The sequence below is a fragment of the Elephantulus edwardii genome, unplaced genomic scaffold, assembly GCF_000299155.1.
Source record: "Elephantulus edwardii isolate Elephantulus edwardi_28Jun2011 unplaced genomic scaffold, EleEdw1.0 scaffold00078, whole genome shotgun sequence".
Taxonomy (NCBI): Eukaryota; Metazoa; Chordata; class Mammalia; order Macroscelidea; family Macroscelididae; genus Elephantulus; species Elephantulus edwardii.
In genome coordinates, this window is record NW_006399828.1 from 3802841 (window position 1) to 3827846 (window position 25006).

General features: G+C 38.6%; 1 protein-coding gene across 1 annotated transcript in view; it reads right to left on the reverse strand.

The window, feature by feature from the left end:
* Positions 1–16042: 16042 nt before the first annotated feature.
* KITLG (KIT ligand) overlaps positions 16043–25006 on the reverse strand; it is a 138032-nt gene continuing 129068 nt past the window's right edge. Inside the window, exon 9 of the mRNA XM_006889497.1 lies at positions 16043–16664. The gene's annotated coding sequence lies outside the window, so the exon portion shown is untranslated. The remainder of the gene's footprint in view (positions 16665–25006) is intronic.

Sequence of the window (25006 nt, forward strand, 5' to 3'; positions counted from 1 at the left end):
CGTCTAACATACTTTGGACATATTGTGAGGAGAGACTGGTCCTTAGAGGGACATCATGCTTGGGAGGGTGAAGGGACAGCGCAGGAGAGGAAGACCCTCTATGAGGTGGATTGATTCAGGGACTGGGATAATCGGGATGGGAGTGTCAGAGACAGTGCAATTGGCACAGAGGAGAGCGGAGTTTAGGGCTGTTGTACATAGGGTCGCTATGAATCGCAGGCGACTTGACGGCACATAACAACAACAACAACAACATAGTGTGTATTGGAGCTCTCGTGGCCTACTGACAAGATGCTGCACTGCAAAGACAGTCACCAGCTGCTTCACGGGAGAAGGATGGACAATCAATCTTCTTCTGTGCAATGAATTGCCTCTGATAACCCACTGAAAGGTCAGCTATAGGTGGGTTCTGACTCTACAGGACACAACAACAACAAAGTGTATATTAGGATATTGCTCAGTTTGACTTTGGGTAAAGAGTTCCTTAACGGTAGTTCAAAAGGATATATAGTAAGAGCAGATGACCTGAGTGAGTCACTCTAATTCCAGGGAGTCAGGAAATCTAGATTGTCTAGTGGTAAGAAGTTGTGGTGTAAACCTGAAGGCAAGTGGTTTCAATCTACCAATTGTTCTGAGGGGAAAAGAGGAGAAATCTCTCCTGTGATTGAAAGCTTCTGAAAACTTGCTGGAGGGTCACTTGCAACTCATAGCATTCCTATGTCCAACAACCCTAAGCCTTGCTCTATCCTGTGCCAATTTTATTGTCTCTGATACACCTAGCCCATTACACCAGTCACTGAGTCAATACATCTCATTGAGGGTCTTCCTCTCTTGCCCTGTTCCACCACCCTCCCAAGGATGATGTCCCTCTCCAAGGACTGGTCCCTCCTTACACCATGTCCAAAGTATGTCAGATGGAGCTTCAGAATCCTTGCCTCCAATGAGCAGCCTGGTTTCACACTTTCTAGGATGAACCTATTTGTTCTCCCACTCCATGGTATATTCAGTACTCTAGCACTCATTGTCCAGTTCTCTGATACATAGGAAGTAATTGCACGGTTCCAAATGAATTGTACATAATAACAACACAGTGGTCTCTGTTATTTGTGCCATCAAGTTAATACTCACATTTATCCTCTTATTTTCCTTCTTTTAAGCAAATACTCTTATCATCAATCTATATGAAAATTATTTTGTAATATTAGTCTATAGATGGATGATTCAGTCTTTTTATGTGTATAATTGATGGTTTAAAAATATTTGTATTACAGTGACATTTCCTTTTATAGCTTATTTTAGTAAAGGCATTCAAATCTGTGAAATTATTAAATTGGGTGATCATCTATAGTTATTTTTTCATGTGTAACCTAACATCTTGTAGGAAATTTTAAATTTTCCTGTATTCTGATCAATGTTAAAAACTTATCAAATTGATGACCCTTAATAACTATCTACGGTAAAACAGAGTATGGTGAATTATTATTACTGATAGCCTTGTTGTGGACCTGTCAATGCAGCATTTCATGCCAACTAGCAAAAAAGTTTGCTACTGTTTCAGTAACAAAATTTCATTAATTTTGCATTACAAATCAACTCAAAGGCTTATTAATATTTCTATTAGAATTTTATCTCTTCTTGTTAACAAATAACTGTCTTTCATATGATCCAATACATTTTTGTTACAGTTTACTTTTTGATATTTTAATTACTGTAGTTTAATAATCTTTACAATTTTTATTTCTGTTTAAGACTTTGAAATCAGAGGCATTTGGGGTGTGTGAATATATGAGCCTGAAAGTGGATCCTTAATTCCATTTTAAAGTCTTTATATGAATCTGAAAACCATGTTTAAAAAAAAACCCCAAAAATCTCAAATTCATTGCTCTTGTGTCAGAACTGCCTCATAACTGACCCTTCTGAAGATTTTTGAAGGCTATAAATCACACAGGAGAAGACTGTCCACCTTTCTCCCAAGGAGTCACTAGTGGACTTGAACCAGCAAAGAAGTATCTCCTTTGGGTTATCAGTGCAATACAGCATTCCTCCAACCTTGATCTAACTGAATAATATACCCTAAAGAAAACATCCCTTTTTTCTGACATCTGACAGGATATGACAATCTATTCCCAATTGGGCTGTCTCATTACTGTCAAATGGATGCAGGATGCAATAACTAATAACTAAAGGTCTTCATACTCACCATTATATAAATCTTTATAATGGCCCTCCAGAAAGAGACATGAATGAGTACATAATTTTACTAACATGTTATTAGAAAATTCTGGCCTGTCACTGTCATCAGACCAACCTATAATAAACAGAATGATACATACTTTATTCACTCAAAACACTAGCATAGTACGACAAGCTGGGAAGCAGGAGTGGCATGCATTTCCTGAACAACATGCCTCTGGAAACTATGAACTTTGATAAATGTTGATGGTTGTAGAGGGGCTTTAGGGCTTTTGTTCATAGGGATGCTACTTGACTTGAAGGCAATCAACAACAACTACAACAAGTTAACTTACACAGGATTCAGGAAATTCCAGTATTATAGTCTGCTAACTCAAAGTCTGTTCCTCTCTAGTGGTTCAAATCTACTAGTGGCCTCAAGGGAGAAAGATGGACAATCTTCCATGCAATTTACAACCTTCAGTATCCAATGGAGAGTTAGCTCTCAGTTGGTTCTTCCTCAGTGGCAATGAGCTTGATTCTGCTTATTAACATATCCTTGCCAAAGTTTCTCTTTTATATGTCACATCTTTAACTTTTCTGATGATCATTCAGCCATTATGAATTTTGTGGTCATAAGGAGCTGTGCTAGCAACTCAAAGGCAAGTGGTTTGAATCCACCAGATGATCTGTGAGAGAAAGGGGAGAAATTTTCCATGCAATTTACAGTCTCTGAAAAACCTGCTGTAGGGTCTGCTATGAGTCAGTTCTGGCTCAACAGATAACATTACAACTACACAAATTTGTATCCTTTTTCATTAGCTGTCAAAGAGAACACATGTAGTCTGAGACAATGGACAATTCCCCATCCAGACTGTCTCCATCTCTCTCTAAACCTATTTTATTTGCTATATGGCATTTCGTGTAATTTAGTTTTTACAGAAAAAAATTTTTATATCCTCTCTATATGTTTGAATGAGTAGTTTACAACTTCTCACTTTTTATTTGAATCATTCAAAAATGTATTTCCAAATTGAAGTGAAACAACAGATTCATCCTGGAAAGGGTTAAGCCGGGTGGCTCCTTGGAGGCAAGGATTCTGAGGCTCCGTCTAACATACTTTGGACATGTTGTAAGGAGAGACCTGTCCTTGGAGAAGGACATCATGCTTGGGAGGGTGGAGGGACGGTACAGGAGGGGAAGGCCCTCTATGAGGTGGATTGATTCAGTGACTGGGGTAACCACGATGGGTGTGTCAGAGACAGTGCAATTGGCACAGGACAGAGCAGAGTTTAGGGCTGTTGTACATAGGGTTGCTATGAGTCGCAGGCGATCCCACGGCACATAACAACAACAACAACAACAACAACAACAACAACAACAATGTATCAGAATTTTGTTAACATTTTGCTTATCAAATGTATAAAGAAACACTTGGAATTATTTTAATAATATATCTACTGCAAGTAGATACCACTAAAATTGTTGTTATTGTTAGGTGCTATCAAGTCAATGGCGAGCCTGTGAACAACAAGTTTTAACCCTGTCCTATGCTGTGCCATCCTCACACTTCCTGACACTTCAGTGCCCATTGCAGCAGTCATCATGTCAAACCACCTGGTTGAGGATTTTTCTTCCTTCACCAAGCCTCCACCTCTCTGAGCATCATGTCCCTCTCCAAGGAATAGCTCCTTATAGCAACATGCTCAAAGTATGTGAGGCAAAGCCTCATCAACTTTGTCTCCAAAGAGCATTCTGGCTGCACCTTCTCCAAGACATATCTGTTTGTTCTCTTGGCAGTACATGAAACGTTCAGCACTCTTCTCCAACATTACAGCTCAAAGGCATAAATAGGCATAAATTATTTTTCTGTCATTCTTAGTCATTGTCCAGCTCTCAGATGCATAGCAAGTGATCTGAAAACCATGACCTGAATTAGAGACACCTTAGGTCCTCAAATTTACATCATTATTCCTCAATAATTTGGACAGGTCCCTAACTGTAGACTCTCCCAGTGTAATAAATCTGCTGATTTCCTGACTGCTGATACCAATGGTGTTAACTATTGATCCAAGTAAGATGAGGTTGTTGACAATTTAAATCTTTTCTCTATTTATTATGATGCTATCAGGGCAGTAGAAAGGATCTTTATTTTCTCTACACTGAGATGCAATGTCAAAGGGAAAACATGCCAATGTAAAAGAGCTGAACAGAAGATTTCAAAGGTCAGCTTGAGAAGACAATGCAAAGTATTACAATTGAATGTGCAGAGAACTGGAATTGGAGAAAAAAAGAGGGAAGAACTCACTCTGCATTTCTCAAGCTGAAAGAACTGGAAAAACAAATAGAGCTGCAGTGTTGAAAGATGTTATAGGTCAGGTTGTGGAGAAATTGGAACCCTTATTTAGTGTTGGTGGGAGTGTAAAATGGTTCAACCATTATGGAAGGCTGTATGGCACTTTCTTAAAAAGTTGCAAATAGAAATGCCATTTGACCCAGCAATTCCACTACTGGGAATAAACCCTAAAGAAACTATAACCACCACTCATGCAGATATATGCACACTCATGTCTTATGCAGCTTTGTTTACAATAGCAAAGAGTTGGAAACGACCCAAATGCCCATCAACAAATGAAAGTTTAGCTAGCGAAGCTCTGTTATATTCACACAATGGAATACTATGATGCACTGAAAAACAAGGAACTCATGAAATATTATACAAAATGGGTGACCCTGGAGAACATTACGCTGAGTGAAATATCTTAGTCACAAAAGGACAAATATTGCATAAGGCCACTGTTGTAAAATGGAACTGACATCGAGGTTGAGGGGAGACTGAGAAAGAGGGAATAAATAAAGTATACTGCATTGAAACCAGATGGGGGAAAGAACTGCTTAAAAGGAATATATGACTAGGTATTATTGTCATGACAGGAGTCCAGAATGAAGGCTGCATAGTGGAGTGGACTTGGGGGGAGGGTTGTATAACAATGAAAGAGTATTTTACTTTTAAAAGATAAGAACAAATGGGGGTAGGGGATGGGCAGGGAAAAAAGTACAACAATGAATGACTGGAAACCCTAAGTCTCTGTAAACTTTCATTAAAATTTTTAAAAAATATTTTTAAAAAAGAAAGATTCTATACATTATATTTTGAATGACCCAGAAAGCATCAAAAGAAGATGGAAGGAATACACAGAATAACTATATCAAAAAGAATTGACTGACACTAAAAAAAATTCAGGAAGTATCATATGAGGAGTTAATGGTAGTGAAAGAAGAAGTAGAAGCTGCATTGAAGGCACTGGCAAAAAAATAAGGCCCCAGGAATCAATAGGATACCAACTGACTTGTTTTGATTAACAGACACATCCCTAGATGCACTCACCAGTCTATGCCAGGAAATTTGGAGGACAGCTGTCTGACTAACGGATTGGAAGAAATCCATATGTGTTCCCATTCCCAAAATAGGTGATGAAACAGAACGTGGAAACTATCGAACCATCTCATTAACATCACATGCAAGCAAAATACTGCTGAAGATCATTCAAAAATGGCTAGTACAGTACATAGATAGGGAACTGCCAGAAGTTCAAGCAGGATTTAGAAGAGGACATGGCACCAGGGATATCACTGCTGATGTCAGATGGATCCTGGATGAAAGTAAAGAATATCAGAAGAATATCTATTTGTGATTTATTGACTATGCAAAGGCATTTGACTGTGTGGATCATAACAAGTTATGGCTAACATTTGGAAGAATGGGAGTCTTAATTGTGCTCATGCGAAATCTATAACTAGACCAGGAGCCTATTGTGAAAACAGAGCAACAGAACACTGTTGTTGTTGTTGTCATTGTTGTTATGTGTCAATGAGTTGCTTGTGACTCATAGTGACCCCATAGGGGGGCAGCAGCCATGAACCCTGCGCTATCCTGTGTCAACTTTACTGTCTCTGATACACTTACCCTAATTACCCCAGTCACTGTATCAGTCCATCTCATTGATGATCTCTCTCTCTTTCTCTGTCTCTCCACCCTTCAAAGCATGATGTTTCTATCTAAGGGCTGGTTCCTCCTTGCAACATGCCCAACGTATGTCAGATGAAGTCTCACAATCCTCCAAGGAGTAGCCTGGTTTTAGCCTCTCTAGGATGAACCTGTTTGTTATCCTGGCAATCCATCGTATATTCAACACTCTTCTCCGGCACCACAGCTCAAAGGCATCAATTCTCTTTCTATTATCCCTAGTCCTTGTTCTGTTCTCTGATGCATAGCCAGCAATTGAGAAGACTATGGCCTGGATCAGGAGCACCTTAGTCTCCAGACTGATGTTGTTGCTCTTCAATACTCTGGAGAGGTCCCTGATAGCTGACTTTCCTGGCCAACTGACTGGAAGAGATGTATATTTTTTCTCATTCCAAACATAGGTGACCCGACAGAGTGCAGAAATTATCTAACAATAACATTAATATCATATGCAAGCAAGATTCTGCAGGAAATTATCCAAAAATGACTAGCGCGGTACATCAACAGAGAACTGGCAGATGTGCAGTTCGGGTTTAGAAGAAGAGACTGTGGTACTAGCAATATTATAGATAAAGTTATATGGATCTTGGCAGAAAGCAGAGAGTACTTTCGGAATGTCTATTTCTGTTTCATTGACTATGGAAAGGCATTTGACTGTGTGGACCACAACAAACTGTGGCTGACTCTAAAAATGGGAATCCCAGAATATTTGATTGTGCTATGCGAAATCTATACTTGAACCAGGAGGCAGTCGTCAGAACAGAGCAAGGAGACACTGCATGGTTCAAAATAGGGAAAGATGTATGCCAGGGATATGTTCTATTTCCCTACCTTTTCAATCTATATGCAGAACAGATCATCTGAGAGGCTGGGCTATATGAGGAGGAATGTGGCATCAGGATTGGAGAAAGAGTCATTAACAACCTGGGTTATGCAGATGACACGACCCTTTTTGCTGAAACTCAGGAGGACCTGAAGCACTTGCTGCAGAATGTCAAAGACTATAGCCTTCAATAACGATTGAAGCTCAACATCAAGAAAACAAAGATTCTCACCACCAGTCTGATTGGCAACATTATGATAGACGGCAAAGAGATTGTTAACAGCTGTAGTTTGCTTGGTTCCACAATCAACACTCTTGGTACCAGCAGCCAGGAAATCAAGAGACGAAGGGCACACTACATGGTTTAAATATAAGAAGGGAGTGTATCAGGGTTGTATTCTCTTTTTGTACCTATTAAATCTGCGTACTGAGTAAATTATTCAAGAAAATGGAAATTATGAAGAAAAATGCGGCATCAGCATTAGAAGAAAGCTCATCAATAACCTGCGGTATGCAGATGACACTGCCTTGCTCTCTGACAGTGAGGAGGACTTGCAGCACTTACTGCAGAAGATCAAAGAACACAGACTTCAGTATGGATTGCTGCTCAATTGGGCAGCATCACCTCCGATGTACAACAGGACTTTGGACAGTGCTCTGAAGAAAAGCCATTAAAGGAGATTTTTTAGGTGTTGTCTAAGCAACCTCCTAAAGTTCAAAGTAAGTTCATTAGATGCTGGTTTATCAGAACATAGGCAGGGATTCAGGGCCAGCCCATTGTGAAAACATGCCACATATCTTAAAACACAATTACCAGATGCTGGAGTCCTTGTTTCTCAAAACTAATTCAATAGATAATTCTCCAGTCCAAATAAGAATCCAATAAGAACTTCTTGTTCTTATATACTCCACAGGATTATTTATTTAGATTATTCCTTGATGTGAAGGTGACACCAGGTAAATCAGTTCCTAGGGAGCTCTGGTGGCCTAGTGATTAAGAAGCTGCCCTCAACTCAAAGGCAGGCTGTTAGAATTCACTAGGTGTTCTGACGGAAAAAGATGAGCATTCTCCTCCTGTGTGTTTACAGCCTCTGGAAAACAACTGTTGGAAGAAGTTTCAACTCAACGCTAATGAATGAAGGAGTCAAAAGATTAAAAGAAGTTATTTAAAAAAAAAAAAAAACAAAACGCACAAAAAACCACAAACACCTAAGGGTAAATGTCCTAAGGAGGTTACTTCAACTCCCTAGACCTAGAGATCTGGATTCCAAAAGCATTAAAATGATTGCTCATAGCATATTATAAAGGTCTACAAAATGGTGGCCTGGTGCTAAGAAGCTGCACTGCAATTCCTAAGGCATATGGTTCAAATCCACTAGATGCCCTGTGAGCGAAGGAGTGGTAATCTCTTCTTGTGCAATTGACCCTGAAAACCTGCTGGAGGATCAGCTATGAGTTGGTTCCAACAACAACAACAAAATCTTTCAAGACTTTTGCTCTATTGCATAGCTTAAACAGCTTTAAGGGGAGACAGGGTCACACAGAAACTCTTAATCAAGTTGGAATATATTTAAAATATTCCATAGAGAAGAAAAATATCTAAAATGCATTCTCACTCATAGTAATCTTCTAGAGCTGAGTAGAATGGCTTTATATATGGTTCTCAAGGCTTTAATCTTTACTGAACAGGCTAGAAAATGAGCCCCATAGGTTGAAAGTCACTCGAAAAACAACTGGGGAAGAGCTAACCTCTCAAATAGGGTTGACTTCAAAGTTTCTGGTACCTTTAATTGTAGATAAGTGTTTTGGACATATTATTCATACTATTAATCACTGGAGATGGACATTAAGCTTTGTAGAGAGTCAGTGAAAAAGAGGAAGACCCTCAATGAGATGGATTACAACAGTGCCGACAACAATGGGCTCCAAGATTGTGGGGGTGATGCAGCACAGGCAACATTTCCTTCTGCTCTACACAGGTCACTGTGGATAGGAACCACTGAGCATCGAACCACAGTCTTTCTGGAAGTAGACTGCTATACCATTCTCATGCGGAGGGGCTCTTGAGTTCAAGTAGCCCACCTTTCTCTTAACATACAACTGCTTTAACTACTGTATCACCAGGGATCTATCTAAAACTAAAACAAAACCATGTAATGGTTGCAAAATACTAAAGAAGTAAACAAATTCAGGAGCAGTAGAGACAGTTTTTCTCTAATGAGATGAAGGTAATAAACTGAGTAAGGTGGATGTGTTCTTAGTTTGGCCTATTTCTGGCTATATAGCCTTTTTAAATTCTTGGGCAATCAAGGTGGCTTTTCTTTTTTTAATACCCAGGTTACACTTGAACTTGTATAAATGCATAACAACTGCACAAACCTCATGCTGGTAACAAACCTCAGACAAGGAAGGAACTTGATTACATTATCCATCATACATATTCATTGACCATGCATATGCATTGAGGCCTCAATCTTGCATGCACTTTGAGATCACAGGGACTTATAAAGGACCCTAGCTCTTGGATCTTTATTTCAGGCTTCCTGAACTGGTGAGAATTTCTATGTGTAGGGAGATGGTGTAGCATCTCTCTGGGAACAATGAAATCCTTGTTCTACTGGCGGAAGCATCTCAAACCTTCCCTCTTGTGTTTATCTACTTGCATCCTTTCTGATTTTAATACATAACAGGTAGTCTCCATGAGCTCTTGGTGGAGCAAATTATCAATTCCATTAAAAATTATAGTTTAGGAACTTTAAGAGGCAGTTTGATTCTACAAGGTCTCTATAAGTTGGAATCAATTTGACAGCACAGAATAAACATGATAAATAATAAAAGCAGATGACACAACTTTGCTTGCTGAAAGTTAGGAGGACTTGAAGGTATTGATGTAGAAGGTCAAAGATAGCAGCCTTCAATATGGATGACATCTCAACATCATGAAAACCAAAATCTTCACCTCTGCATCAATACTCAACATCAAGATAGACGGAGAAAGGGGGGGGGGAAGTCAACTATTTCATCTGACTTGGATCTATAATTAACACTTTTGGTCCCAGTAGTAAAAGAATCAGAAGGCACATTGCATTAAGAAAATCTGCTGTACAGGACTTCTCCAAAGTGCTAAGGAATACCTATGTCAGTTTAAAGACTGAAGTGTATCTGCTCCAAGCTATAATCTTTTCAATTACTTGTTATACACCTGAATGAATGTAGAACAATGAATAAGGATCACAGAAGAATTGATGCCTTTAACTATAGTGTTGGAGAAGAGCACTGATTATCCCATAGACTGTCAAAAGAATAAATATGTCTTGGAGAAAGTACAACCACTATTTTCGCTAGAGACAAGGATGGTGAAGTTTGTCTCATACTGTGGACATGTTAATAGAAGAAGCCAGTCCTTGGGAAAGTGTATCACGTTTTGAACTGTGGAGGGCCAGCAAAAAAGAGGAAGACCTTCAAATAGATTAACACAGTGCCTCCAACAATGGGCTCAAACATAGCAGAGATGGTGAGAATGGCCAGGACAGGGCAGTGTTCATATGCATTGTTCATAAGGTCACCATGAGTCATAGATGATTTCATCAGCATCAATTCTTCTGTCATCCTTATTCACTGTAGAGCCCTCCGACACACAGCAAGTGACCAAAAAGATCCATGACCTGAATCAGGCTGACTTAAGTCTTCAGTCTGATCACTCATGTAGACTGAATAGATAAGAGAAAGAAAGGATACTTTCCTGCCATATATCGTTTCTGATTTTAAACCGTGCAGTGCTCTCTTGCTCCTTTTGGACAGCAACCTCTTGGTCTCGGCATAGGTTTCATGTGAGCACAATCAAGTGTTCTGGGACTCCCATTCTTCTCAATATTAGCCACAATTTGTTTTGATCCACACAGTCAAAGGCCTTTACATAGTCAATAAAACACAAATGGACATTATTTTGATATTGTCTGCTTTCAGTCCGGAACCATCGGACACCAGCCTCTTTTAAACCCAGCCTGAATTTCTGGTATTTCTCTGTTGGATGATATTCAGCAATATTTTGCATGCAGATCAGATATAATTCTCATCACTACTATAATCTGTCTTTCTCTTCTCCCCTGTATCTTCCCCCCCTTCCTCTAAGACTTTAAATATTACTTTTGCACCTAGATAATTACTTCAGTACGACTGTATGTGATTTTACTACATTTGGTTTCAGCTCTTGCCCAACTTATTTAAAAGACACTTGAGAGTAAGAAAAATGTTAATGCAACTTAATCATCCTTGATTATGTTTTAGTGTCTATTCAGTAACTAAGGAAGCTCTGGTGGCCTAATGGGAAGGAGCTGCACTGCCAGCCCAAAGATACAGAGTTCAAAATCCACCAGTTTCTCCATGGGAGAAAGATGGACAATCTCCTCCTGTGGGAATTGCTGCCTCTGGACATCCCCTGGGGGGGGGCACCTATCGGTGATCCCAATGAGATAGTACACAACAATAGAAACTATTATGCCAAAGCAAGACAATGCAAAAAATAAGACCTAAAAGAGTTGATGCACTTTAATTATTGTGTTGGGGAAGAACATTGAGTATCCCATGGACTAACAGAAGACCCAACAAATCTACCCCAGAGGAATGACATACAGAACACTCCTGAGAAGGATGAAGAAACACACTTTGAGCATTTTATCAGGAGAATAAAATGCTTGGGAAAGGACAGGCTATTTGGTAAAGTAGAGGATCAGTGAGAAAGAGGAAGAACTCAACAAGAGGGATCAGCCCTTTTAGGAGGTGCACAGAATTACGCACCAAGGGAATCGCAGGATGAAGTCCACGCTGCACTGAAAACACTGGAGAAGAACTCCAGGAATCGAGAGTGAAGAAAGACGACACAAAGATACAATACATAGAAAGGAATGCAGCAGAGGCTGGAGTGATACAGCTATAACCTTTTCTAATGATTATTAAGAATCACTAGAAAATAGAGGTGAGGATACTCATCTGGGGAGCCTGTAGACAGTGTAGTCTGGACAGTACCTCCAATTTGGATCTGTGGACAGTGAGAAGTCTGAGACAACATGCTTATATAGTTTCAAGCTACCCAATTTGTTATGACAGTCCTAGGAAACTAATACAGTGATTAAAAAGATTTATTGAGTTAAGATGATTCTGTAATCCCTGGTGTTCATTTATCTAAAACCTAGATTGATGGTAAATCTCCAGAGAAACATCTGATTTTAGCTTAATAAATATTCAGCCACATTCAGAACATATATGATGACATTATGGTGTCAAACAAGACGGCAAACTTAGGAGAGTGCATAAAATTATTTATTTCGAACAATAAAGTATATGTATATATCATGTAATTTCAAATTCAAACCTGTATAAAAAAGGATCAGCACATATAACTATTTTAAAAAGTACACATACAGTATATACACATACACATCACATTTTACAACCTTTTATTTAATTAAATTTCAATCATAATAAAACTATTTAGTATAGTGTTGACATACATTTACATTACAATATGCAAACTCCAATCTATAACTGAACTAGCAATATATCTGTGCATCCATCTAAATGTCTGAATACTTTTCAAGTCCACTGATTTCAACAAATAGTGGCAAATAGACACTATAATCACACATCAATCCTTAGAATATATAAGAAGAGGATGTTTTGACTGAAAAATTATATTTAGTGAGTTTTGGGCTTAGAAATCAAGTAACTGAAAATATGTTTAAACAACTATTATCTTAAATTTATTTTTAAAACAACATCAAAAAGATGTAGTTCGAGATGGCACTTATAAATTTACAATGCTTAGTAAACATTTTGGGATCATTACTACCCATTTTAATACAGATTATTCCTAAAACACTTTCATAAAGTACTATTATTATATCTTTATTTAAAAAGGCATTTTAAAACTAGCTATGGAAACAAGTGAGCTACAGTTATCAAACAAGTGAGCTACTTAGAATTTCAATTTAAATGTTTATATATTTTTTAAATGTTTATATATTTTTTTAAATGTTTACATTTTTAAAGCCAATTTCAAAAGAATATGTTCTCAAAGATAAGCTAGTTTAAAGTTTTGGTCCCATTTTTCAGATTTAAAGTACAATTTATGGAATCTCCTTTCCAAATTGATTCTAAAATATCAGTGACAATCAAAACCTTTGTATCTTGTTCTTTTTCTACTAATGACTTTTAATAACGTGAGAGTATTTAAATACTAAACTTAGTTCATTTCCAAATATCACACACATCTTTCAGTATCTTTTCCTGACTAAAATGTACTACTAGTTTTCACTCTTCATAGGCGAGCCAAAACATTTACTTAAGCAAAGGAAAAAGCCATCTCTTATGTAAATGGTTATCCAATTCACACTACTTGAGGATGGATTTCACTTTTACTAATGGACCCTATTTACATTAGTAAGAAGAACAGAAATGACTTTTTATGGTCAAGATGCTTATTCACAGAGAGGAGAGCTGAATATTTTGTGTGGGATAGATTTAGGTCTCACAGAGGAATAGGTGTAAGTTTTGTATTTAAGAGTAACCTCAGATTTTAAAAAGGGTGAAAAATTAAGCTTCAAGAAAAAGAGATGATTTACCCACAACCAATAGTGGCAGAGTGAGGCACCTAACAATTTTCCCAGCATTCATGCCACTGTGCCAAAGTGCCTTTCTGAAAAAACAAACTTCTTAGTTAGAGTAGAACAGATATAGAGTGGCTGAAAGCCATATATTGAAATTAAATTTAGAAGCCAAAACTTAGCTGCAAAACAACATTAAGAAAAACAGATTATTTTGAAATGGATTTTTCTCTTAATTTAAAACTTCAATTGAATTGCGGTACTAAAAAGTGCCACAAAGGCTCTCCAAAGTACTTAAATGTTCAGTGAAATGAGTTTAATTCTTATGAAGAGCAAACATTTCACTATGGACCTATACTTTTTCATCATAATAGCATAGGTTACTGGTTCTATTATTGTAGTGGAAAAAAACCAATTTGTCTCTAACTCATTAAAAAATGGCAGTGCGGTAAGCATATTAGATTATTATGCAATATCCAGGAACACTTGGATATTGCTAAGTAGACACCATTTATCACAGAACCAGTTTCTTTATAGTCTTGGGTTCTGTCAAAGAGGTGCAAAGCTTTCTGTCTAATTTAGAATCTGCAGGATTACTGAGATCATTTAAAAAGGTAACTGAAACATTCTGAGAAGACTAACAGATTCATGGTACCAATTTGAAAGGCAACTGTATAGTTTAGAATGTAGTTGTGAATTTCTTGTGATTCATGAAGGAAGACATTCTGAATATAAATGATATATAATAAGAAAGATATGTATGGATTTACTTCCTCAAAGCAGATATGACATAGTTAATGCCCAAGTAGCTAATCTTCAAAATAATGGTATTTTTCCCCCTTCACGAATTTTATTGAATTTTGGCATTTTAAAAATTGGTCCATGGAATTTTCTATGAACTTAAACTTTCAATTAAGCAGAACACATGTTCCTCCTCTTCTTCCATTCCAGATTTCACTGCTGAAGAATTTCCGTATTCAACTAGATTGATTAGATCCACATTCTTGAGTATTAAAATCAGAATACAAGCTTTGTGAACACACGTACATGCCTGTTTGAATGCTCAAGCTAATAGCATTTTTCTATGTCCCAGTAAATAGAAATCAGTGGTTAAAGAAATCACACTATCCAATTGAGAATTATCAACCCAGACAGGACCTATGCAAATAGCTCATGTCAACCTGTGTCAATTTTCCTCATAACGCTCAAAGCCATACCTTCAGATGGGTCCCTTACAGCAATTAAACTGGTATCTGGGCTCACTTGATAACTGACTGTATCAGAGGCTAGCCAAAGTCCTGGGGAAGTGAATGCTAATTTCCAAAGCACCACGCTGAAAATTATTACTCCTTGAGGAATTATTATTATTGAGAAAATAGTACTGTTTCAGGAACCTCAATACTTCAGAGAAGAGTCTGGAAATCGTCTAGGCTCTTTGGCACAAAAAAAAGAGCAAAGGCCACTTACTGGAGTCATATTTGGATTAGCTTTTAAACATAAGCTAAAATCCAACACCACCAGAAATACTTGGACTTTAGAAATGAACAGAAAGCTAGTAGTTAGTTTTTTATGCCCTTTTTTAATGATTACATTGAAAATGGGCTGATAGTGACCATAGTATATTGCAATAATATTCTAAGATTAAATTAGACTGGAAAGCTTTGAATTCCTTTACATATCTGTTCATAGGACTTTCATGAAAATAAACTATAAGAAAACATTCTTTGACTTTAGCCAGATGTTTCAGTGACTATTAAAAAATACAACTGACAGGAATTCACTTAATAACTTACAAGTTCTTATTCAAAACCTGTGTCCATGTTGGTACTTCTGCTAAATCCACTCTTCATAAGCTGAAATGTTGTCACACATTTTAAATAGCAAACTGCCATGCACAGCTATATAAAGCTCTCTTTTTGCTTATTTATTTTTAAATTCATAAACCTTAGTGAATATAGAGTGCCTGATTTTAAACAAATGGATCCTTTAGAGAGATAATGGTGATTATACTATAAATAACTAAAATTTCCAGATTCCTTGCACTCTTTAAAAGTCAAGTAACCTAGTTTTGAACACCCATATGAAGTGAGTGGGTGTGGTTTTTCTCACCTTAGATATAAAATAGCATAATTAAATTTCACTGTCTCCCATGGTGGAAATTTAAAATGAGACCTTCATGCACTCAGCATTTTCTCCTAAGGTCTCTTACACAACTCTGTAATGGTTTTAGAACAGAAACATTTGGCGATATATTCTGCAAACACAACTTATACACTGTCTAGTGGTCATGGGAAAAGCAGGCTTCACCAGTGTCCATCCACAGCTTCTTCTTAGGTTAACTTGTCTTCACTCTACAACGGCATCACTGCTCTAGCATCTTCCCCACAAGGACAGAACCTGTCACGTCCATTCATCTAGTGAGATATGGGTGGCATGGTTTTGTCAAAAAGAGATCATGGTCAGACCTCTACCTTTAAATTGGCAACGACAAGGCTGACTGTTGCCTACTTCTACCACTTCTTTCCCACTGTTTTCAATACTGCACAGTGGCTGATGCAACTGAGTTTTTGTTTTGTTTTTAAAATTCTTTCTTCTAGATCCCTTTGAGGGAAAAACGCTACCTTCCCCCTCTTCTCCAGGCTGAAATCTACTTGCAGAGGCCAGGTTACCTACGACTGCAGGTTGAAACTGAGAAGTAAAGCTTTGCGGTATTTCAGCAGTTAGACATTTCTGAAGGCATGCAAACGGGACGTGCAGTCTAGGACGCGTGCGTTTCTTCCCCCACGTCAGCTGCAAGTTCTAAATGAGACTACAAGTCCCCCAGGTCCTTAAAATAGAGTCCTGCTCCATGCAAGTTCTTCTTTACAGATGATTAATTCAGTGCCAGTTTCACAGTAAAACACTTGGTTCCAATTTCTGAATCATCCTTATAGAGTCACGGGTAGCAAGAACAGATAAAGATGCAGTCTGTCACTCCAGACAGAATATGAATTTGTTTTAAGCTGCTTCATTTATGAAGCAAACATGAACTGTTACCCGCCTAGGGAGAAAGGAAGAAAAAAAAGAGAGGTTAGAGCACGTGTGTTTCCTCTTTACATTCTCAATGACTGAATTATGTGCGAACAACAGACAGACTCGCAAGATATGCTTCATTTACATAGTCTAAAATAATTTGATACTTTTTTCTCAAGGCAGTGATCTATTTATTACTTGCTATCATAAATCCTTAGCTTTGCCTTTTAACATTTATGAGATCTGAAATTAGTATGTGTATTTTTCTATTGTCTGTTTCTTTCTATTAGAATGTAAGTTTCATAAGGACACGGAACTTGGTCTAGATGACCTTGGTTTTTCGTTTTCACCCAATGTTTAGACCTCATTTAGATACATCAAAGACTTTCAGGAAAAACCTGTTGAATATAAGAGTGGATAAACAATAACTCATGACTTTCATACCTTAACAGGTAGTAGCCATTATCTCAATTTGTGATGGATGATAAGAATGTTACCAGCCTCTTCAATTTCCCAAGCAAGACTACAAAAAGGTAGTGGTAGGTGATGAGGAAACGGAGAGAGGATGAAAGGCAGTGAGTGGTTAGAGAGCAGAGAAATAGACATGGATGGACTGGCAGGAAAATGTGTCAGGACAGGCAGAGAAGTTGGTCAGAAGCCACCAACAAAGAGAGAATCCTTGTCCCTAGACACCTCTAGACTCTTGACTGTCTAGCAGGGTTGGAGAAATCACTTTTGCCATCTGAGGAAATAAAAGCAGGAAGAACTCATCCAACATTGGCAGCCAGAAAAAGAAACACTGAAATCCTGGCACCTCCTTCTGTCGAGGCCTCCAGGGAGGTTCATTTGGCCTCGGCACAGCTTATTGTACTTGCTGAAACATGAAAACCATGCTCTGGTTTAGTTATTCGGGATGGTGTTAAAAGAACAGTGCTTTGGATTCAGCTGTCAGATGTTCAACTTTCAAGTAAAGGAGATATATTTCTCTATCAGCTTTCTCTTAAAGATCATGTCTTCCTTTGTTCTATTTTCAATCACAACATAGGGATGCATGTATATTTTGTATTTTTCTTATCTATTCATTTCCTTTTCCTGTAAATTTTAATTATAAATCTCAGAACAGGCCACCGGTTTTAAAATATGCCAGCTCATTTCATAGGCCACATACAAAATTCCATTGAATGATTAAAAATGAGGACTGCGGTTTTCTTGTTGTAGTTTGTTTTAAGGATTATATCATAAAAGCCATACTATAGGGTTTTTAAAAAGCTATAATTACTTGTCAATTAACCAAACAAGAGAACACTAGAAAGTCAAAGCCAAAGCTCAAACTTATTGCTTCTTACTATGAATTGGGAGCAACTCATAGACCCTCTGACGGGTTTTCAGAAGCTATAAATTGCACAGAAGGAAACTGTTCATCTTTCTCCCTCTGCGCTGCTAGTGGATTCAAACAGCCCACCTCGGGTTGGCAGTGCAAGTCCCCACTGACTAGGCCACCAGAGCTCCCAGAAACTAGATAGCTGATATTAAGAGAGGCAGATTAATTTTGCAAAGGAAAATTAAGAGACATTAACAGGAAAATCAGAAATCCAAAACACAAAGCAAATACTTTTTTAAAAAATAAAGTTTAGCTACAAAAGCAAGAGGCAATTACAAAAAGCAAGAGGACTTTTTTTTTAAAGCTACAAAATCATTTGGACTTGTAGCCTTACTTCAAGGTTGTTGTTGTTGTTATGTGCTGTCGAGTCGCTTGCAACTCATAGCGACCCTATTTACAACAGCCCTAAACTCTGCTCTGTCCTGTGCCAATCGCACTGTCTCTGACACTCCCATCCCGATTATCCCAGTCACTGAATCAATCCGCCTCATAGAGTGCCTTCTCCTTCTGCGCTGTCCCTCTACCCTCCCAAGCATGATGTCCTTCTCCAAGGACCGGTCTCTCCTCACAACATGTCCAAAGTATGTCAGACGGAGCCTCAGAATCCTTGCCTCCAAGGAGCCACCCGGTTTAACCCTCTCCAGGACGAATCTGTTTGTTTTCCTAGCAGTCCATGGTATTCTCAATACTCTTCTCCAGCACCACAGCTCAAAGGCATCAATTCTCCTTCTATCCTCCTTGGTCATTGTCCAACTCTCTGATGCATAACAAGTGATTATGAAGACAATGGCCTGTATCAAACGCACCTTAGTCTCCAGAGAGACACCATTGCTCTTCAGTACTTTGGAGAGGTCCCTAGCAGTAGACTTTCCCATGGCAATGCGCCTTTTAATTTCCTGGCTGCTGGTGCCAAGAGTATTGACTGTGGAGCCAAGCAAACTAAAGCTGTGTACAATCTCAATCTCTTCACCATCCATCCTGATGCTGCCAACTGGTAAAGTGGTGAGAATCTTTGTCTTCTTGACATTGAGCCTCAATCCATATTGGAGGCTGCAGTCCTTGACCCTCTGCAGCAGGTGCTTCAGGTCCTCTTCAGTTTCAGCAAGCAGGGTTGTGTCATCTGTATAATGCAGATTGTTAATAAATCGTCCACCAATCTTGAGCCCACATTTCTCCTCATAGAGCCCAGTCTCCCGGATAATCTGTTCTGCATATAGGTTGAAAAGGTATGGAGATAGGATGCATCCCTGGCGTACGCCCTTCCCAATTTTGAACCATGCAGTATTCCCTTGCTCTGTTCTGACGACTGCCTCCTGGTAGAGAAACAATAATTGGAAATCTATTTCTGACTTAGTCCCTGGGTCACTAAGCAAAGAAAATAAACTTAAGAGGCTGACAACTCTTTTCCTAAAAAATAAAACTACCATTTCTATGATACCCTGAAGTTTTAGAACAAACTTCTTAAATCAGCAGGGCAAATATTAAGATCCCTTTATTATGTATGGCAGTTATAGGTTAACAATACACAAACTCATCTAAGAAACTAAAAGCCATTGCCCGAGAGTTGGAACTGATTCACAGATGACCCTCCAGCAAACCACTGTGGATATGAACCAGCAAAGAGGGGTCAGCTTGGATATTACTCCCTATGGACTAGGCCACCGGAACTCGCTTCCAAGAATCCACTGTTAACTAATCAAAGCCTAGGCTTGAACCTTTGAGTTCTGGTGAATTAGCTGCAAAAAGTTGTGCTGCAATTCTAAAGGCACACGATTCTAATCTATCAGCTGCTCAGTGAGAAAAGAACGGTCACTATTCTCCCTTGTGATTTACTGTCTCTGAAAACCCACTCGAGGGGCAGCATTGGGTCTGTCCTCTAGGTACACAACAACAAACAATAGGCTTGAACCCTAGTCTTCGTGTTTTTTTTTAACTAAAAACAGCTGAAAATTTATTAAGAGGGACATTCAGAGAAAATGAAAGTGGATCCATCCCATAGAGGAGAGTAGACCTCTGCTGTACCATACTATTACGTACCATCAAATAGGAACCACCACCTTCCAGTGGGTTTTTAAACTCTAAATTGCAACCAGTGGCTTCTCCGGAGAAAGCTGGGGAATCTCCTCCTGTGCAACTTATAGCCTTGGAAGCCCCTACTTTTCTAATCCTTTGCATTGTATCTATAGAAAGTCCTCAAAGCTTTAAAACTTCTTAGAAAATACCTGTCGAAGAGTTACCACGCTTCCCAATTGGTCATCCAGCAACCGCAACTCTGTGTACTGTCAAGTTGAATCCATGGGCATCAAGTCTTGGTATTATTTATTTCTACCTCAGATCTATGGGAAACTTCCAGTTTACTTCTTTTATGAGTCTAATACTAATGAGAATAATTTTCTGTATTTATCATGTTACAGGAGCTCTGGTGGCCTTTGGTAAGAAACTGTACTACAATCGCAAAGGCCTGTGGCTTGAATCCACCAGTTGCTCTGTGGGAGCTCCTCTCTTGCAATTAACTGCCTCTGAAAACCTGCTGCGGTTCAGCTATGCGTCTGTTCTAACTCAATGGTACACAACAACAGGAAGTCAGTAAACTAAAAACCTATGCTGTCACTATCAATCAGAATGAGTCACTTCTGAGTAAACACTCCTTATCACAAGACTTCAATTTTGATTTTTTGCAGATCAGCTCCAAATCTATTCTTCCCAGCCTTCATTGCCCATTGATGTTCCAGTTTTTACATATGCGACAACTGAACGGTCCCACCAACAATTAATTACTAACAGTTCCTTTTTCTGACCTTTCATTTCTTTTCATGGTGTCACCATCTGGTTATTACTACAGACTTGAAATCATCCTTGAATATTGCCCGTGATGCCAAGCTTTCCACTCCATTGGAAAAGAGACTGGTTGATGCTTTGTCTGTTGTTTCCACAATGTCTTCCACGGCCTTGATTTATTTAAAGTCAATGTTCTCTTACAACTGCCAAGCTGACTGGTCTAATTGGAACTTGTGCTTTCAGTTCAGCACTCCAATCCCTCTCAAAAAACAAAACAACATATTGAAGGCGATTTGGAACTGACAATACAGTTGACTCCCCAGCAGGCATCCATCTAGCCACCCCAATACCAGATGATTATTTTTTAAAAAACCACTCACACCTTTTCTAAAATATCAACAGGCTTCTGATAATTCATCCTCACTCAAGACCAAACCCATGGCCATCTGGTCAATTCTGACTGACAGTGATCCTCCATCAGGTTTCTGAAGCTGTAAATCGTTAGGTGAGGAGACTGCCCATTCCTCTCCCTGGAAGCAGCTGGTAGATTTGAAATGCTGACCTTTCATTAGCACAATATGTAGCAAAGCATAAAAATCACTCTTAAAAAAGAGCAATTTGGAATTCTTATTTCTGTCCCTGGCATTCAAATCCTTTTTGAAACTGATTTCTATCGTCTCAGCATTTTAAGCCTTTTTGTGTGAGACTCCACTGGTGTACACACTGACCTTTGAACTGACTGAGTTAGTGCACACTCCTTGCACTGTCGCCACTATCATGTGTCTGCTGGTAATAAAATCTGATCAATCCTCCCAGATCCAGCACTGCTGAAATGCAACTGCCAAAATAAAACCCTTATTCTATTCCTACTGACTTCTCTCACTCTTCAAATAAGGCCAATGTAGTCTATCGTTGCGAACTGCACAATTCTAAGAGTATCATGATACCACTAACTAGATTGTGCTGTAGATACATCCAATATAATCTTATTCAGAGGCCCTGCCTTTAATCTCATATTTAATTTTCTTTCAAGCTCCATTTTAAACTTTGTAAATCTCTACTCTGCTTTTTAACTTTGGTAATTCATACACAGGCCTTATTTCCTTTTGTGAAATAGAAGAAATCTGTACAAAAACTGGATTGTATAAGATTTGGGACCTGGATGAGGACCGCATATGACAGAGGCATTGATACCTTTGAGTTGTGGTGCTGGAGAAGCATATTGAACATGGACGGCCAAGAGAACAGTCTCTTTTAGAGAAGGTGAAACCACATTGCTCCTTAGAGGAAAGGCTTTTGAAGCTCTGTGTCACATATTTTGTGCATGTTGCCAGGAGGGACTAATCCTCAAAGAAGGATGCTTGGAGGGTGGAGGGACAGAGCAGAAGTCCTTGGATGAGATGGACTGGCATAGTAGCTGGGGTAATGGGGGTAGGTTTGTTGGTGACCTTGAGATTGGCTCAGGATAGAGCAGGGTTCAGAGACACTGAACTACCAAATTCCCGTCCCACTGCCACTGAATCAGTTCCAACTCACAGAAACCCTCCACTGGGTTTCTGAAGCTGTACATTTTTACAGGAACGTGAATGCCTATCTTGCTTCATAGAAGCAGCTTAAACTACAGATCTTTTGGTTAGTAGCCTACCTAGCAGGTAGCAGATTGATGTTAAAATAACAATAAAATAAATGAAAAGTAGAGTTAGTCACCTAGGAATTTCTTGCAACTTCCATGCATAGACATTTGAGAATGGATGGGTGACTAAGCAAATTTTAGCTTTTCAAAAGTTCTCATATTTGGTATCAAATAAACACAGCTTTGAGTATTTTCTCTTACAAGCAATTTTCCCTTTTACTTTCAGTTCATTGTTAGCATTTTCACATTCTTTTCTTCTATTTATGTAGTAAAGAATACTTAATATCTTTTGGACTACCAATTATATGTGGTTGTTTTTTTCCTTTGGAATACAACTATCCCTTATGTTTTTTATTGTACTGTTTCAATATGGATCCTAATTTACTGTGTTGTTGTTATGTGCTATTGCAACACAGTGACCCTATCTATGTCTAACAGCTCGGAAAACTGCCCTGTCCTGAGTCAGTCTCATGGTCTCCAAAACACCAACCCTCACTGCCCCAGATATTCAATCAATTCATCTCATCTGGGGTCTTCCTCTCCTGAGCTTTCCCTCTACAACTTCCAACCACAATGTCCTTCTCCAAGGACTGGTCCCTCCTAGCCATGTGCCCAAAATATGGGAGATGGAATTTAAAAATCTTAGCCTCCAAGGAGAAACTCGGTTTTACCCTCTCTAAGACAAACCAATTTGTTTTCTTGGTGGTACATGGTATGTTCAAGACTCTTCTCCAGCACCACAACTCAAAAGACACTGATTCTTCGTCTGTCATCCTTAGTTACTGTCCAGCTCTCTGATGCATGGTAGTAATTATAAGAACCATGGCCTTAATCAGGTACACATTAGTCTCTAAACTGGCATCGTTGCTTTTCAGTACTGTGGAGAGATCCCTGGCAGCTGATTTTGCCAATGCAATTCATCTTTTGATTTCCTGACTACAGGTGCCAAGATTGTGGAGCAGAGCAACTGAAAATGTTAACAATTTTAATCTTTTCTCCATATATCATGGTGCTGTCAATTATCCCAGTGGTGAGAATCTTTGTCTTCTTAATATTGAGCTTAAATACACATTGAAGACTACAGTCCTTGACCTTCTGCAGCAAGTCTTCAGGAACTGTTCCGTTTCAGCAAGCAAGGTTGTGTCATCTGACTAATGTAGATTGTTGAGTCTTCTTCCAACCCTGATGCCACATTCCTCCTCATAAAACCCAGCCCCCCAAATGATATTTTCTTCATATAGATTGAAAAGGTATGAAGACAGGATGTATCCCTGATGCATCCTTTCCTGATTTTGAACCATGCAGTGTTTCCCTGTTCTGTTCTGAGGACTGCTTCCTGGTTGAAGTACAGTTTTTGCAAAAGCATAGTCAAGTGTTCTGAGACTGCCATTTCCTTCGAAGTTATCCAGAATTTTTTTGTGATCCACACAGTCAAATACCTTTGCATAGTCAATGAAACACAGACAGACATTCCTCTGGTACTCTTTGCATTCTGCCAAGATCCATCTAAAATTAGTAATAACGTCTCTAGTGCCACAACCTCTTCTAAATCCATCTTGTATTTCTGCTAGTTTTTGGTCAAGGTACTGTTCCAGTCGTTTCTGGATAATCTTCATCTCAGGATTTTGCTTGCATGTGATATGAGTGATATTGTTTGATAACTTTGACACTCTGCCAAGTTACCTTTTCTTGGAAGGGGAATAAATATGGATCTTTTCCAGTCAGTTGGAGAGTAGTTATCCTCTAGATTTCTTGGCACAACCCAGTATGCATGTCCAGGGCAGCATCTGTTTGTTGAAATATATCAATTGGTATTCCATCAATTAGTTGGTGACATTCCCATTTCTGAGGGAAATTCTGCCACAAACCTGAGTTATTCTTTTCATTTTCCCCTTCTTGGTAAGCAAGAAAAAGAGTCTAATCCAATTACGCCTATCCAACCCTCCCAATATATAGTTGTAAGTCTTCATTTCCTTCTTACATTGGTATGTTTTATTACTGTTACTCTTATTTTTTGGAAGATTTCCTATTATCATATTAGAATGCCCTCAAATAAACCTCTCCTCCACCTTATCGTTCACCCAAACTTAGAATCACTTGGTGGGTTTGAAAGTTCTTTCTTGTGCAGAGTCAAGTATAAACCTTTTTGTCATACTTGTTAGTAGGTGCCATTGAGTCAAGTATGATCCGTAGGCTATACCTAACCCAAGATATATCTAGTTGTTCTTTTGGAAATCCATGTGATATTATTCAGTACTCTTATAACACCACAGATCCAAGACATTAATTCTTCTGTCAACCTTACTCTCTGTCCTGCTCTAAGATGAACAGCAAGTGATTGAAAAGATCATGGCCTTAATCTAGTGCACCTTGGTCCCCAAACTTGTGGATCCAAGTAACATTAAGTCATCAACAGTTTCAATCTTTTCTTGATCATAATATTGTGTACTGGTCAAGAACGGTTCTGTTGGTTCTCTTGAGATGCAATCCATATTGGAAGTTGTATTCTTTCATATTTTGTAGCAAGTACTTCAAGTCCTTAGCAAGCAAGGTTGTGTCATTTATATTACATAGGTTA